Raw genomic sequence first — 17,780 nt, 5'->3', positions numbered from 1 at the left:
CACAAATGTAATGAGAAAGAGGAAGCCAATGGCACTGTTGCAACTATAGTGCTCACTGGAGCCATGACAAAGACATCCTGGTAATGAAGTAGTCTTCACATTGCATATATTATGTACAGTTCTCCAGATGTGCTTTATAGGTAGCAATTTTTAAAAATGGCAAGAAAAAAGAGCAGATAATACTTATTGAGCACTCTGTACCAGATAACATTAAAAGATCTTTAAATGTATACATTCATATTGATCATAATAGCCCTATTATCTTGTCCATTTTACAGATGAGAAGAATGAGGCATGGCAGGTTTAACTATTAAGAGGCAGTGCCAGGATCTGAACCCTGATATTATGGCTTCAGGACACATGCTGTCTACGATGGTAGTCCCCAACCATTTTGGCACCAGGGACTGGTTTCATGGAAGACAATTTTTCCTCAGATAGGGAGAGGGGGTTGGTTTTGGGATGAACTGCTCCACCTCAGATCATCAGGGTGATTCTTAGGTTCTGATAAGGAGCATACAAACTACATCCCTCACATGCACAGTTGACAATAGCGTTCACGCTCCTGTGCAAATCTAATGCCTCTACTGATATGACAGGAGGCAGAGCTCATGTGACAATGAGTGCTGGCCCGCTCTTGCTGTGCAGCCCAATTCCTAACAGGTCACGGAGTGCTAGCGGTCCATAGCCCGGGGGTTGGGGAACCCTACTCTAAGACACACTAAACTGAAAAAATAACACATTTTAGATAAGACGCCAGTAAACCTTTTTGAGAAACAGTGCTTTGGCCGGGCACAGTGGCTTACATCTGTAATCCCAGCACTTTGGGAGGCTGAAGGGGCGGATCATGAGTTCAGGAGATTGAGACCATCCTGGCCAACATGGTGAAACTCCGTTTCTACAAAAAGTACAAAAATTAGCTGGGCCTGGTGGCGCGCCTATAGTCCCAACTACTTGAGAGGCTGAGGCAGGAGAATCGCTTGAACCCAGGAGGCAGAGGATGCAGTGAGGAGAGATTGGGCCACTACAGCCTGGCGACAGAGCGAGACTCAGTCTCAAAAAAAAAAAAAAAAAAAAAAAAAAAACGTTTTTCATGTAAGAGATTAGCAATATATATTTATATAAATTTATAGGAACTGTGCCACCATCCCATCAGATTTTCCCTTTCTTCTATTAAAGATTGAATGATTAAAGAGTCAAAAGATCTTGTGTGCATCAAGAATTATGTTGGAACATATTCTGATGGTAGGAAGTATATACATTAAATATGTGTTAATTCCTTTCACCTTCTTTTCTTTCTTTTTTCTTTTTTTGAGAAACAGGGTCTTACTCTGTCACCCAGGCTAGAGTGCAGTGGTGTAATTATGGCACTGCAGACTCAACCTCCTGGTCTCAAGCAATCCTCCCACCTTAGCCTCCTTAGTAGCTAGGATTACAGACGCATGCCACCATGCCCAGCTAATTTTCTGTAGAGATGGGGTTTTTGCCATGTTGCCCAGGCTGTTCTCCAACTTCTGAGCTCAAGTGATCCTCCTGCCTCAGCCTCCCAAAGTGCTGGGATTACAGGAGTAAGCCACTGCACCCACCTCCTTTTACTTTCTTTACTAGAGAAAAGTATCAATTTCACTTGCCACCCCTTGGAATAGATCTTGCTCTTTCTTTTCCCAAAATGAATAACATTCTGAAAAATCTTCTACAATTATGCTTGCAAGCATTTTTTAATCTCTACAAAGCTCCTAGGTAGACAATGGAAACACAACTTAAGGAGACCTATGTAAGGAGTCAATTTATCTGTTTTACCCAAAAGCCAGATGTCAATGTAGCTGTAAGCTTTGAAAATGTTCATGTGGGTTTTTTAGGTTAAAAAAATTTTTAACTGAAGGCCGGCCGCAGTAGCTCACGCCTGTAATCCCAGCACTTTGGGAGGCCAAGATGGGGCAGATCACGAGTTCAGGAGATCGAGACCATCCAGGCTAACACGGTGAAACCCCATCTCCACTGAAAATACAAAAAATTAGCCAGGCGTGGTGGTGGGCACCTGTAGTCCCAGCTACCCTGGAGGCTGAGGCAGGACAATGGCGTGAACCCAGGAGGCGGAGCTTGCAGTGAGCCGAGATTGTGCCACTGCACTCCAGCCTGGGCGACTCAAAAAAAAAAAAAAAAAAAAACTTAACTGAAGTGAAATTCACATAACACAAAACTAACCATTTTTAAAGTAAACAATTCAGTGGCATTTACTATATTCACAATGTATATGGCCACCACCTCTATCTACTTTCCAAATCAGGTTTTTCTTAATAGTGAAAGGAAAACATTTTTTTCCTCCTAGAAAACATGAAGGAAAAGCAAAATCCAATCTTTTGCTGCTTAGCTATAAATGACCTTCTTTAATGTTCTATACCTATTTTTCCTTCATCATTAGTGCCTTCATCTATCCAACTCAGTGGCTCCAATTCTATTTTATCATCTGAAAAGAACAAATAATTTGCCCTCAAATCTATTTTCTAAATTAATTTAATTCATGAGCTCAAAATTGAAAGAAACATTTCTTGTGTTTCAAATGTATAAAATATATGATACTTCTGGGTAAAGAGAGCAGATTAAACACATGTAGTTTGAATCCTTCCCTGAACCCACTAAAATGACAATAAACACACACAAACATACACACACACTGTAAAAGTCATAATTCAAGCTAGAAAAATTAAAGGGCACATAATAGCAATAAAATTAAATTCTGGAAAGCAGAAAGTAAACAATTGGTAAAAGACTTGGTAGATCTGAGAAGACTAAAACCTTGGTTGATTATAGGGAAAGCCAAGAACTAATGAAATTTACTACTCAGAATCCCTCAAAGGCTCATAAGTTAGCTATATTTATCTGCAAGTAAGAGAAAGAGTGTATGTGTGAATAAGTGAGTGAGTGAGTGAGTGAGAGAGTGGGGGGGCGGTGGCGGGGATTGGGGAGGTGCTCAAATAGAGCAGACTGAAAGTCTAAACCCCAAACAAATGCAGGTTATTTTCCTCTGGAAAGTAAAACACAGAGGTTTTGGCCAGTTGCAGTGGCTTACTCCTGTAATTCGAGCACTTTGGGAGGTTGAGGTGGGTGGATCATTTGAGGTCAGGAGTTCGAGACCAGCCTGGCCAACTTGGCAAAATCCTGTCTCTACTAAAAATACAAAAATTAGCCAGGCCTGGTGGCAGGCGTCTGTAATTCCAGCTACTTGAGAGGCTGACGCAAGAGAATCACTTGAACCCAGGAGCCGGAGGTTGCAGTGAGCCGAGGATCGTGCGACTGCATTCTCCAGCCTGGGTAACAGAGCGAGACTCTGTCTCAAAAAACAAATACAAACAAACAAGAAACACAGAGGTTTTCTGGCCATACAGCACCAAGCAGAGTTGTAAGCGGTGCCATGCTGAAAGCAGGGCATCAAGTGAACATACACATCCTGGATTCTGAGCCTTGGCCCCTTTCCCCATCCTACTTTCCTCAGGAGGTTCCCAGAGGCTGGCAAAACTTCCATCCTCTAGGCAGGAAAGTTGAAGGCTCTTCTCTAGAGAATCTAGTTAGCCTAAGAGGAATGACCTCTAGATGCTTACACTGAAGCCTCTCCAACTAAACAACACAACCCAATGACCCTACACAGGAGCTCAGAGTTATCAAGACCTTCCACTAAATATGAGTAATTACCAAGGATTATAAGACATTTGAGGAAAGTCTGTTACATGAAGAACAGAACCAAAACAAGAAACACTATCAGTCCAGAGAAATCAGAAGCCAAGTAAAAAGGAAAATACTTTTCAATATATTCTTAGTATCTTCAGAAATAAGAGAAAATCATGCAACTATGAAACAATACCAGAATAATATATATTTTTAAAGAAGAAGTAGTATGGGCAGATAAAAGGAATGCTTGAATAAAAAGCTCTGGAATTTAAAGTATTATAGCATAAATGCAAAATTAAGAGATGATATGAAAGACAAATTTGAGGCAATTTCTTAGGAAAATGAAGAACAAGAGCAACAACAAACAGATATATGTATCTCACATCATATGCAAAAATCAATTCCAGATAGATTATAGATTTAAAAGTAAAAGATTAAATAACATAGCTTTTAGAAGAAAACATAGAAAAATATCTTAAAGACTTATAGATAGGAAAATATTTACTAAATAAGACACAGAGTATACTAAACATTAAGGAAGAAAAAAAATTGAACTACATTAAAATTAAGAATTTCCAGCTGGGCACAGTAGCTCATGCCTGTAATCTCAGCACTTTAGGAGGATCACCTGAGATCAGGAGTTCAGAACCTGCCTGGCCAATGTGATGAAACCCCATCTTTACTAAAAAATACAAAAATTAGCCGGGCAAGGTGCCGGGTGCCTGTAATCCCAGCTTCTTGGGAGGCTGAGGCAGGAGAATCACTTGAACCCCAGAGGTGGAGGTTGCAGTGAGCTGAGATTGCGCCACTGTACTCTGTTGTCCAGCCTGGGCCAGCCTGGGCAACAGAGCGACACTCCATCTCAAAAAAACAAAAAGAAAAAAAAAAAGAATTTCTGTTCATAAGCACCATTAAAGATTGAAATGGCAAGTCAAAGAGTGGGAGAAGATATTTTGGTGATATATATATATAACAAAATAATGTATCCAGATACACAAAAATTTATTATTTAAAATCAATAGAAAAAAAATCAGTAGGAAAATATCAGGCAACCCAATAGGAAAAATAAGGGAAAAGCTTGAACAGGCACCTCACAAAAGGAGCCTATACAAATGGCCAATAAATATGTAAAAAGATGTTCAACTTGATAAATCACCAGTGAAAGCATTAAAACCAGAATACAATAATGTAATATACTCTAAAAATGGCTAAAATAAAAAAGATTGAGCCTGGGCATGGTGGCTCACACCTGAAATCCCAGCACTTTGAGAGGCCGAGGGAGGCAGATCACTTGAGGCCAGGAGTTCGAGACCAGCCTGGCCAACGTGGCAAAACCCCATCTCTATTAAAAATACAAAAAAAATAGCTGGGCATGGTGGCAGATGCCTGTAATCCCAGCTACTCGGGGGGCTGAGGCAGGAGAATCACTTGAACCCAGGAAGCAGAGGTTGCAGTGAACTGAGATAGTGCCACTGCCCTCCAGCATGGGCGAAAGAGCATAACTCTGTCCCAATAAATAAACAAATAAATAAATAAATAAGCATCTCTAAATGTCTGAGTGCCAACATGACACTCAAAGGAAATGCATATTGTAGCATTTTGGATTTTTGGATTTAGAAGGCTGAACGTAAGTATAAAACAAATATTCTAAAATTAGAAAAAATCCTAAATCCAAAATACTCCTGGTCCCAAGCATTTTAAATAAAGGATGCTCAACCTGTAATATCAAAAGTTGATGAGGATGTGGAGCATTAGAACTCTCACAGATTGCTGGTGGGACTGTAAATTGATACACTACTTTAAAAACTGGAAATAGCTACTAATCTTGAGTGTAACACCCTATGATAACCAAAAGACATGTATGTTCACTGAAAGACATCTATAAACATATTCACTGCAGAATAATTTTAATGGCTCAAAACTGGGAGCAGTTACATAAGCAGATACATAAATTGTAGATTTTCCATCCAAAGATACTGTACAACAAAAGATCACTGAGCACATGATTCTGCTTATGGAAAAACAATAAGCAGGCAAAACTAAGTTATGGTATTAAAAGTGGTAGACATGGCAGGGCACAGTGGCTCACACCTGTAATCCCAGTACTTTGGAAGGCTGAGGTGGGTGGATCACCTGAGGTCAGGAGTTCGAGACCAGTCTGATCAACATGGTGAAACCCCATCCCTACTAAAAATACAAAAATTAGCTGGGCGTGGTAGCGAGCACCTGTAATCCCAGCTACTCAGGAGGCTGAGACAGGAGAATCGCTTGAACCCAGGAGGCGGAGGTGGAGGTTGCAGTGAGCCAAGATTGTACCATTGCACTCCAGCATGGGTGACAAGAGTGAAACTCTGTCTCAAAAAAAAAAAAAAAAAAAAAGTCGTAGACTTCTCTTCCAAGAAGATGGAGTAGACACAATTTTCTCTATTGCTTCTGCTAAGTACAACTAAAACCTATAGACAATAATATTTAAAGTAAACATAGAAGACTCTGAAAGACAGACAAAAAAAGGCAGACCAGCTACGGACCTTGGTACCCAAGGAAAAACACAGGTATGAGTGGAGCTGAAGAACCAAGAAATACTGATGGGTGCAGATGGGTGCAAACAAAAAGCCCCAACAAGTGTCTGCTCTCTCTATCTAATGAACCAGGAAAGGGGCAGTCTAGAAAGTCAGAAAACTTTAGATAATAACTTCTACTGCAGCCAAATACCACAGAAAAAATGACCATAACCCTATTCCCACTCCTGCCCACACCATCAAAGGCTGAGCGGGGAGCCTAGAATTCTGCCCTCACCAGGCTATAATGGGAAACCCCCAATCCCTCAACTGAGGTGGGATCAGAGAAGATAAAGGAGCAAGGACTTTCATCCCTGCTAGGCAGTAATGAGGCCACAGTATCAGTGGAGATTACATGGGGAGCCTAGACTGCCAACTCACCTGTTGATAACAAGGCACCCTTACCTTTCCCCACTGGGGTAATGTCAGGAGTTAGAGAATTGGGACTTTTACTACTGGCCAGCAATAAGGAGGTCCACCCCTCACTCTCAATGGGTGTCACTGAAGGCCATGTGAGGAGGCCTACTGGAGAGCTGAAATGGCCATCTCCACTTCACAGTAACAAAAAGTCTTTCACCTTCAGGTATCCAGAGAGGCTGAGTGAGGAACTTGGACTTCTACCTCCAGCTGGCAGTAATAAGGCAGCATCCTCCCCTCTCTTGCCAGAGCAGTTTCAGAAAAAGTCAGCTAAAGCAGAAGGTCTAAATAAGATCCACAGTCTCATAAAATATACCCAAAATGTCTTGCTTTCAATCAAAAATCATACAGCACACCAAGAACCAGGAAGATCTCAAATTGAATGGAGAAAGACAATCAATGGATGCCAACACTGAGATGACAGGAACAACATCCATTTTAAAAACAACCATCATTTGGAAATAATAGACACTGGGGACTCCAAAAATGGGGAGAATGGAAAGGGGATGAGGGCTGAAAAAATGCCTGTTGTGTACAATGTTCAATATTTGGGTGATGGGTACACTAGAAGCCCAATCCCCACCACTACACAATATACCCATGTAACAAACATGCATTGTGCCTCCTGAATTTGAAATATTTTTTAAAAGCCATCCTAAAAATGCTTAAATATGCAATTATAAACATGCTTGAAACAAAATCAAAAAATAGAAAGTCTCAGCAAAGAAATGTAAGAAAAAAATGGAAAACTTAGAACTGGAAAATACAATAACCAAATAAATCTTAATGGATGCACTTAATAGCAGAATGGAGGGGACAGAGGGATTAATGAGTGAATTGGGATACAGAACAATAAGCATTACACAATCTGAACAGAGAGAAAATAAACTGAAAGAGGCTTTAGGACCTATGAGACTGTAACTAAAGATCTAATGTTCATGTCATCATAGTTCTGAAAGGTGAGGAGAAAAAAAGGGGGTGAAAAAGTTGTCAAAGAAGTAAAGGCTGAAAACTTCTCAAACTGGCAAAAGACATAAACCTACAGATTCCAGAAACTGAGCAATCCCAACAGGATAAACCTAAAACAAAATACCCACACCAAAACATATCATAGTCAAACTTCTGAAAACTAAAGGCAAGGAAAAAAATTTTGAAAGCAGAGAGACACAACATACTGATGGGAGAAAAACAATTGAAATGATAGCAGATTTCTGAGAAACCACAGATACCGGAAGTGGCACAATTTTTTTTAAGTGCTAAAAGAAAAGAATTGTTAATGCAAAATACTATGTCCAGAAAAAAGACTGTCCAAAAAAACAGAAAACTACTAATATCCCTGGTAAATCTAAATACAAGAACCCTTAAGAAAATAATTAGAAAAGAGAATTTAGCAACATATAAAAAGAATTATACACCATGACCAAGTGTGGTTGATTCCAGAAATACAAGGCTGATGCAATATTTGAAAGTCAGTCAATTCAATCTACCATGTTAATAAGCTAAAGAAGAAAAATTACTTGAGCTTACCAATCAATACAGAAAAACATTTGATAAAATTAAATATTCATTTAGATAATAACTTCAACTGCAGCCAAATACCACAGAAAAAGTCTCAGAAAATAGGTTCTGAGATAAAAATCTCAGAAAAATAGGAACAGAGGGGAATGTTCTCAGTTTGATAAAGATCACCTACGGAAACCCATGGGTAACACTGCACTCCATGGTGAAAGACTGAATGCTTTTTCTCTAAGATAGGGAACGAGGCAAGACTGTCTGTTCTCATCATTCTTATGCAATACAATGCTGGAAGTTCTCACCAGTGCAATAGGAAATAAAAGAAAACAAAAGACGTACAGATCAAAAACGAAGAAACTGTCCCTATTTGCAGTTAACATGACTAGGTAGAAAATCCCAAGAAACCTATAAATAAACTTCTAGAACTAATAAGTGAGTTCAGCAAGTTCACAGGATACAAGATAAACATACAATAATTAATTGTATTTCTATATGCTAGCAATGAACACAAGGACACCAAAATTATAACACCATTTACAACTGCTTAAAAAAGAAACACTTGGGTATAAATTTTAAAAATGTGTAAAAGGCCTTATGCTGAAAACCATAAAATGCTGATGAAAGAAATCAAAGAGCTAAATAAATGGATCCATATTTATGAATTTCAGTTCTCCTCAAATTGATATACAGGTTTAACACAACTCCTATCAAAATCTCAGCAACATATTTTTGTAGATATAGACAAGATTTTAAAATTTATACAGAAAAGGAAATAAATGAATAGCTAAAGCAGTTTTGAAAACGATTATATAGCTATGCATTAATTAAGACCGTGTGGTATTAGCAGAAGGACAGACACACAGATCAGTGTAACAGAATAGAGAACCCAGAACAAATCCACACAAATATGCCAACTATTTTTAAACAAAGATGCAAAAACAATTCAATGGTGGAAAGGTAACCTTTCAACAAATGGTGCTGAGGTATTAGACATCCATGGGCAAAAAACTGAACCTCGGCCAGGCATGGTGGCTCACGCCTGTAATCCTAGCACTTCGGTGGCCAAGGCAGGCGGATCACCTGAGGTCAGGAGTTCAAGACCAGCCTGACCAACATGGAGAAACCCCGTCTCTACTAAAAATACAAAATTAGTTGGGCATGGTAGCAGGCGCCTGTAATCCCAGCTACTTAGGAGGCTGAGGCAGGAGAATCACTTGAACCTGGGAGGCAGAGGTTGCAGTGAGCCGAGATAGAGCCACTGCACTCCAGCCTGCGCAATAAGAGTGAAACTCCGTCTGAAAAAAAATAAATAAATAATGAACCTCAACCTAAGTCTTACACCTTATACAAATATTAACTCAAAATGGATCATTAACTTAACTATACAATTTGAAACTATAAAACATTTAGAAAAAAAAATGAATAAGAAAATCTTTAGCCTCTAGTGCTAGGCAGAGTTTCTAGACTTAACACCAGTAACATGATCCATAAAAGGAAAAACTAATGTTAGACTTCATTAAAATTTAAAACTTTTGCTCTACAAAAGCCCCTGCAAAGAGGATGAAAACACAAGCTACAGACTGTGAGAAAATACTTGGAAACCACAAATCCAGTGAAGGATTAGTTTCTAGAATATATAAAGAATTCTCCAAACTCAACAAACAATCCAATTAGAAAATGGACAAAAGACATAAAGAGACATTTCACTGAAGAGGATAGACAGGATATATAGATGCATAGATACAAATGAAAAGATGTTCAACATCATTAATGATTAGGGAAATGTAAATTAAAACCATGATGCTATATCACCACACGTCTATAAGAACTGTTAAAATAAAAATAGGAATAACACTGAATTCCGATAAGGAGGCACAACTACCAAATTACTCATACACTGTGGGTGGGGATGTAAACTCGTACACCCCTCTAGAAAGCAGTTTAGCAGTTTCTTATAAAACTAAATACATGATTACAATACAACCCAGTAATTATACTTCTGGGAATTTATTCCAGATAAATGAAAACTTATTTTCACACAGAATCCCGTGCATAAATGTTTACAGCAGCTTTCTTCATAATAGCCAAAAAGTGGAGACAACCCAAAAGCCCTTCAAATGACGGAAGGACTAAACAAATTGTACTACAGCTTGACTATGGGATATTACGCAGCAATAAAAAGGAGCAAATGACTGATACATGCAATAATCTGGATAAATTTCCAGATAATTATAAAGAATGAAAAAATCCTATCTCAAAACATTACATACTGTATGATTCTATTCATATAACATTCTTGAAATGACAAAATCATTGAAATAGAGACAGACAGGTGATTGCCAGGAATTCACTAGAGAGTGGGGACAGCAGGGAAGTAGAGGTCGCTATACAAGGGCAACATGAGGGACCTTGGTGGCGACAGAGAGAAATATTCTGTATCTTGACTGCCTCAATGTCAATTGTGCTATTGTGCTATAGTTTTGCAAGATGTTATCACTGGGGAAAAGTCAGGGGGTACAGGATACATAGGACATGGCTCTGTTAATTTCTAACGACTATATGTGAATCCACAATGATCTCAAAATAAAGTTTAATTAAAAGAAGTTAGGATAGAGGTTACCCGTAAGGGATACAGTGACTAGAAGGAATTTTGGGGTGCTGATAACATATTTTATCTAGGGCTTTATTTCATGACGTGTTCACTTTGTAAAAACTCAATGAACTATAGTATTCTACAACAAAAGAACTTAATATGAAGAAAAAAAAGATGAAAATAGGAGAAAAAAATTAGACAGATACAGCATCTCCCAGGAAGTCGAACATCTAGAAAATAATAACTCCAAGAAGGAAAAACAGAAAAAAATTAAGGGAAGAAAACTTTAAAATTTCAAGAAAATGCCTCAAAACTGAAAGATAAGAGTTGTCTAAGTGAAATGACCCACCTAGTACCTAACACAATGGATAAAAGTAGACACAAGACAAAGCACATCATCAACATTTCAGAATACCAGGATAAACGAATTACCTTACAAACTTTCAAAGAATAAAATATTTCAAATAATAAGGCTCAGGAATGAGAATGGCTTCAGATATCTCAACAACATCACAATCTATATGTAGCCAAATTATTACTTGAGTTTATGGGTGAAATAAAGACATTTTACGCATTCAATTTCTCACAAAATTTATCTCTTATATACCCTTTCTCAGGTTGTGTTCCACCAGAACAAAAGGATAAATCAAGCAAAAGACAGACATGGGATATACGAAATAAGAGATCTAACATGGGAGAGAAGCAATGGGAATACAGGGATGACAGAACTGGAGATCCCAGGATGACAGCTTTGTACCAGACACAAGGGCAACCAGTCTAGTGGGAACAGGACTGAAGGTTTCAGGAGAGACCGTCAGGAAAATGACACTGGTAGAATACCAATACACCTGAAAGTCCTAAGAGGAAATTTAGATGGCTGGTGAAACATTCAGGGATGAATAACTGATAAATACAGAGAAAGTTAAATAGAACACTACAAGAAAACAGAGTTGCACAGAAAAAGAAAAAAAATGCAGTTTACTGCATGTCTCTGTTATGATTACACAATCATACAAATGCAAACATGAATACTGAACTAACCAAAATTGCCTTATAGCTACGTTGGAAAGTCAAAGTAATGAGAAAGCTGGACTTTCTCATTAGAGAGTCAGGAGCAGAAGAGAGAGTTAACTCGGTTTCTTGCATAGTGGGAAGACACTAGACATTATCTAGTGTCTTTAAATAAAATTAAAGTCAAGAAATACAGATACAAGAATTTTATTTAAAGACATAAGGTAATAATCCTACTACTTTGGGAGGCCAAGGCAAGAGGATCAATTGAGGTCAGGAATTCAAAACCAGTCTGGGCAACATAGCGAGATCCCATCTCTAAAAAAATTTTTTTTTTTAAGTTAGTTGGGTATGGTGGTGCATGCTTGCAGTCCTAGCTACCTGGGAGGCTGAGGTGCCCAGGACACAGTGAGCTATGATCATACCACTGCACTCAGCCTGGGGCGAGACATGTCTCAAATAAATAGACAGGTGAATATCAAAATAATTGCAGAAAAAGTAGTTGCCTCTGGGAGGAGAAATAAAAAGAGCACAGAAGTCTGTTTTTTGTTTTGGTTTGTAATAAACCTTGTAAACATGTTCATTTTTTTAACTTCATACATCTATAACTCTCATTTTAAAAATGAAAACTAAGAAAGAAATATGCAGTCATTTGAGTTTTGTCTTTACAAATGACATTAAAGCCAACTACTAACACCCTTCTATCACTAACTAAATATTTTTCAGAGTTGTACAGAATGTCTGACTGTATCAATTCTAATTAGGGGCCTTAGAGTGGACTTTAATTAATTATTCTACATAAATCATCTGCTGAATCTTCACCAGGTAGATCAGAGAAGGACACAAAGTCCTCTTTAACAGGCATAATTTCCTGAATTGTCCAAGTGATGATGAAGAACTGATGCCCATGTGCTGATTCAAAAATGGAAATATCTTACATTAAAATATTGATGTAAACCTTGATGAGTGACTTTCTCCCAAAATATTCTTTCCTCTCCACCTTATGCAAATGATTTTTTAGTATCATAAGGTTACACAAGGCTTCTCTGGTTACATAAGTCCAGATGTTAAGTAGTTCTCACAGTATCAACAAATTCAAAGTCGTTATGGAAATGTTTCTGTAATGCCATTCAGTATCTCATATATAAATGTCATACTCAGTAACTTTTATATGAATTTCAAATCTCAAAAGACAAACAAAAACTGTTTAAATCCAGGACATCATTTTTTTTTACTCAATATGTTCAGGTCATACTTAGATTTTGGTGAAAAGGAACCAAATCATGGAGAAATCACATTATAAACACAGTTATGAAATAAAGCATAATAAATAAAGTGTAACCACAGGATCAGGGACAAAAAGAAACCAAAAACAAGTATATCCCAATGTAGAGCATCTTTGGTTGAAGTGGATTATATTTAATTTGTCATAAGGAATGACAGAACAAATACAATGAGTAGTAAAAATATTTATATGCTGGATGAGACAATCTGTTTATAAAGTGAAAGGAGATTTTGTTTATTGAGAGGTTGATATGGACTGAATGTCTGCAGCCCCTCCAAAATTAATAAGTTGAAGCCCTAAACCCCAGTATGATGGAATTTGGAGGTAGCCCCATTTGGAGGTAATTAGGTTGAGAAGAGGTCATGAGATAGGACCTTTCTGATGGGATTAATGCCCTTATAAGAGGAGGCAACTCTCTCTCTACCCACATAGCAAGAAGGCAGCTATCTGGTAGCCAGGAAGAGGGCCCTCAACAGGAACAGGGCCTACTCGCACCTTGATGTTGGACTTCTCAGTCTCCAGAACTGTGAGAAATAAACTGTGGTTCAAGCAACCCTGTCTATATATGGTATTTTGTTATAGCAGCCTGAGCAAACTAAGACAGTGAGCAATGAACATGAATCAATTCAGTTAATATTTTGTTTTTAATGTCTGAGTCTTAACATTAAAAAAAAAAAAAACTTGAAAACACAGAGTTAAGAAGACATCTCTAATTATATACACAATTAACTTATGATCTTCTCTGGGAAATATTCTCTATTGCAGGTTTGCAGTTAATCCTAATCGGATAAGGAAGGCTTTGTTTACTTTTTAGGAAAGCAGAAGTCTTCTCACTTAGAACAGTCTAATGATAGTAATCAATACCACTATTGTGAAAATATAACACAGACTTCTAAAACCTGGAAAGCTATCGTACCAGTACCTACACTGAGTCATTCAAACAGCAGGTACTTCTGAATTATTGATGAGAGGCAATGAAATCATTCTTTTTAAAACTGATAGCTTTCTTCATTATGTATTTAAATCAAAACTGCTCATATATCGAGTTATCCACAAATATATGAGAGTATGAAAACGGATTCAACTTTTGAAGAAAGAAACCCTGAGATCAAATACATTATTTGGAATAATTGCCAAATGTTAGGTTTACAAACAAGATGAGAATGTGTGCTATAACATAGCAGTGATATAATTATCAGTGATGGAGAGCAAACAATCCCTGGATACCACAAAAGGGACACTCTTCCTTGTGCCGTGGCCATCATAACTCAGTGTTGCCTAGTGACGAGGACTGAAGCTGCAAAGCAGGGAAATTGACTTCTCAAACCCTTGCAGCTAGCTCTGTCTTGTCAACTGTTGTTGGCCAACATTCTCAATGCCTTTGGGAAACGTGAGTCCCAGAGCTGGACTCTTAACTACTGCTGCAATTATGACCAGTATAGACATAGGGAAACCACTGCAAAAGAGCGTTAGAATCTAGATATTCACACACCACACTTGAACATTCAGTTCAACCCCCAGCTTCTTTTGGGATAGAGCTTCTTCCAGAGATACAGTGTACAACGTCAATTCCCATAGATCTTTATTTTTCCATCGGGATTGCTTTAGCATCTGCTAGACATTTAGCCAATGTCATGAAAAATATATATAAGGTTAGTTTTATAACAGTCACATAGGCTACAAGGGCACTGGTCTGTGCAAAGATGAATGACTATTTTGGAATCTTCCTTTTCCTTTCAGAGTATTTTGACATGGTTCCTTTATGACAAAGCCAAATGATGAAAGAAACAAAACTAGTCTGAGTCCTGTCAGCCCAGTTTCCAGCTTCAGCCCTCCAGGCACTCAGCACTGCCCACGAGCTCCCCAGAGCTGCTACTAGCAGCATTCCATTGGGATTGAAACTCCTCCCAGCAACTAAAGCCTGGCACCCTTGTCATTCTTTTTTTTTCCTTTTTGTTTTTAGACAGGGTCCCCTTCTGTCCCCCAGGCTGGAGTGCAGTGGCACAATCACAGCTCACCGCAGCCTCAACCTCCTGGACTCAAGTGATCCTCCCACTTTAGCCTCCCAAGTAGCTGGGACTATTGGCATACACCACCACACTCGGCTATTCTTTTTAGTTGTTTGTGGAGACAGGGTCTCACTATATTGCCCAGGCTGGTCTTGAACTCCTGGGCTCAAGTGATCCATTTGCCTCAGCCTCCCAAAGTGCTGGAATTACAGCTGTGGGCCACTGCGCCCAACCACTCTTGTCATTCTGGTGGACCTTCTCAGGGTCCTAGTAAAACCTGAGTGCTAGATCACAGGAAAGCTGATCCACAACCTTGGTTGCCCCATCTTAACAACATATTTGCACTTTAACAGGGATTCAGTGGGCTATACTATCATACTATTACCAACTACAACAACACTTAAGTAACACTTGCGATGACCCTGGCATGCATTACCTCATTTCATCCTCATAACAGTTCTCTGGGGTGGAAATGATTACTTTCCCAGTTTTACAGATGAGGAACCTATGGCAGAGAGAAGGCAAATAACCAGCCCAAAGTCACATAGGGAATGAGTAACAGTGCTGCTCTTAGCAGGTCTGACTCTCAGTGCACTGTATAACTATGAGACAGGGATGCCAAAAATTAGGTCTTAGGCCTCAAAGACTTGGTTTGTCATTGACAAGATAAACCTAAAATACCTCTCTCTCTCTCTCTCTCTCACACACACAAACACACCCCCACACACCCACCACTAAAGGGTTAAATGAAAAGTCAGAATAATGGAAGAAAAGCCACATAGTCCTATATAATTTATTAACTAAAAGATATTAGGGACATTAGGCATGCTTCCGGAGTTCCAAGTAGGGTGTCCATACTTCAGACAGGGGTTGTCAGGAAAATGAGGGCTTAAACTGAACCCTGAAAGATGGGCAGGATTCACTTAGGCAAAGATGAGTGGGAAAACTATTCCAGGGTAGAGGAAAGAAAAGGCAGCAGAGGATCCATAAAAGATTTATTCCAGGACTAAAGGGCATATGAGGCCACCCAGACAGCAACAGACAGCACAGGGCCTTGAATACCAGGCTGAGGGACGACAGAACACAAAATACAATGGAATTATACTGAAAAAAAGACATGCATTTGAACAACCAAAAAAACCCTACAGCTATAGATCGAGCACCCTCTAGTAGGTAGGACACATGCTGGAGGCCACAGAGTCCCTGTCATGACACCCAGAGGCGAGAAGAAGACGGGGGCACACACAATTACAACACCCCGTGCTAAATGTTCAAACAGGAGCAAGCACAGGTGAGGTACACAGAGGGTCTCTGGGGTGGAGCCTCAAGCCAATCTTAAAGGATGAATAGATGGCAGGGTTTTGCTACTGCAACCTTGCTAAGGATTTCCCAACATCTGAACTTTCATTTTGGTGTACTGATCTTATCGTTTATGATCCAGTACTGAAGTCCTGTGATGGCATCATTTCAGAACAAACAGTACTTTATGAATTCACTATATCTAATGGACCTTTCATAACATCTGGAAATATAATACACTGGAAACATTTTCCTGACTCCTTCCTCTACTTCTAGAGATTGTTCTCACATCTACTGTAGGATTTATAGGTAATTTTATTGCTATCTTTTTACAGATATCTCATCTGCCCAACAAGACTGTATAACCCTCAAGGGAGGAATCTAGTACATAACGTATTGCCCTTTACCCCTGTAAGCCCTCAATACTGTTTATTTTTGACAAGCACCTGATGACAATATATATATATAAATGTTTATTAAAGTTTAACATGATCAAAAATTAATTTTAGGAAGTAGAGTCAAAAGAAGTCCCAGTTTTGTCCCCCGGCTTTGATAAATTAGTGCCTCTTTAAGCCTCCTTTTCCATACAAACTTAAGTCAATTAACTCCCAGAAGGGTTCTAGAGCTTAAATGAAATAAAGTATGAGAAAGCAATTCTGTTAATGTAAAAGCAACATATGAACATTTGGTGTTGGTGGTAGTTGTAGTTTTATTCCAGCTATTTCATTAAAACTCTGGGTCTTACTTTGCAACTATGCCAAAAACACTTTTCCCAGAATTATTTGGCACCACCCTTGAACTGGGCCAGCATTTTATCCATCTATGCTCATGAATTTATGCTCATGTCTGTTTTCATGTCTACAGCCTGATGGGGGGCTGTGAGGCACTGGTTCACTGGAGAACGCACTATTGTATTATGGACTGGAATGATAATTCATTATCTCCAGGAAAGAAATAACTATTCATTTAAAATAAAATCTTCTGTGGAAACATTTTACTTATATTTGTAACATCATAAATCTGAAAGAAAGGACCTGAAATCCTCTCTAACATTTACTTTCAACCTGCTAACAGGGTGAAAAAGGAACAAATTATTTTGATCTCATAAGGGTTGGAGGAAATAGCTTATAACCATAAAAGTGGCTTTAGTAATAAAGACCAACTAGATTTTCACTTTCACTTTGTGGAAGAAAATAATTAAATGCCAATTAAAAATGTATAATTTAGGTTCTTCAGACCTTATTAGTCATCATGAAGCAGATTCCTATTTATTAGTTTTAGACTCCTGATTAAATATTGTGCCAATATAGCATAATTTATAATATAAATTTGAAGCAGGCCCCAGAACTTCATTTCCTTCTACCTTTCAAATAAGCTTCCTGTCTTAGAACAAGCCCAGCAGGAGGAACAAGTAACAGTTCACATTACAG

At 38.5% G+C, this 17,780-nt stretch overlaps 1 protein-coding gene across 1 annotated transcript in view; it reads right to left on the bottom strand.

The window, feature by feature from the left end:
- Positions 1-17,780, bottom strand: part of MFSD6 (major facilitator superfamily domain containing 6) — an 86,653-nt gene that overhangs the window by 59,682 nt on the left and 9,191 nt on the right. The gene's annotated exons all lie outside the window — the stretch shown is intronic.

This window comes from Theropithecus gelada, chromosome 12, assembly GCF_003255815.1.
Source record: "Theropithecus gelada isolate Dixy chromosome 12, Tgel_1.0, whole genome shotgun sequence".
NCBI lineage: Eukaryota > Metazoa > Chordata > Mammalia > Primates > Cercopithecidae > Theropithecus > Theropithecus gelada.
The sequence above is the reverse complement of the archived record's forward strand: the minus strand, read 5'-3'. Positions and strand labels throughout refer to the sequence as shown.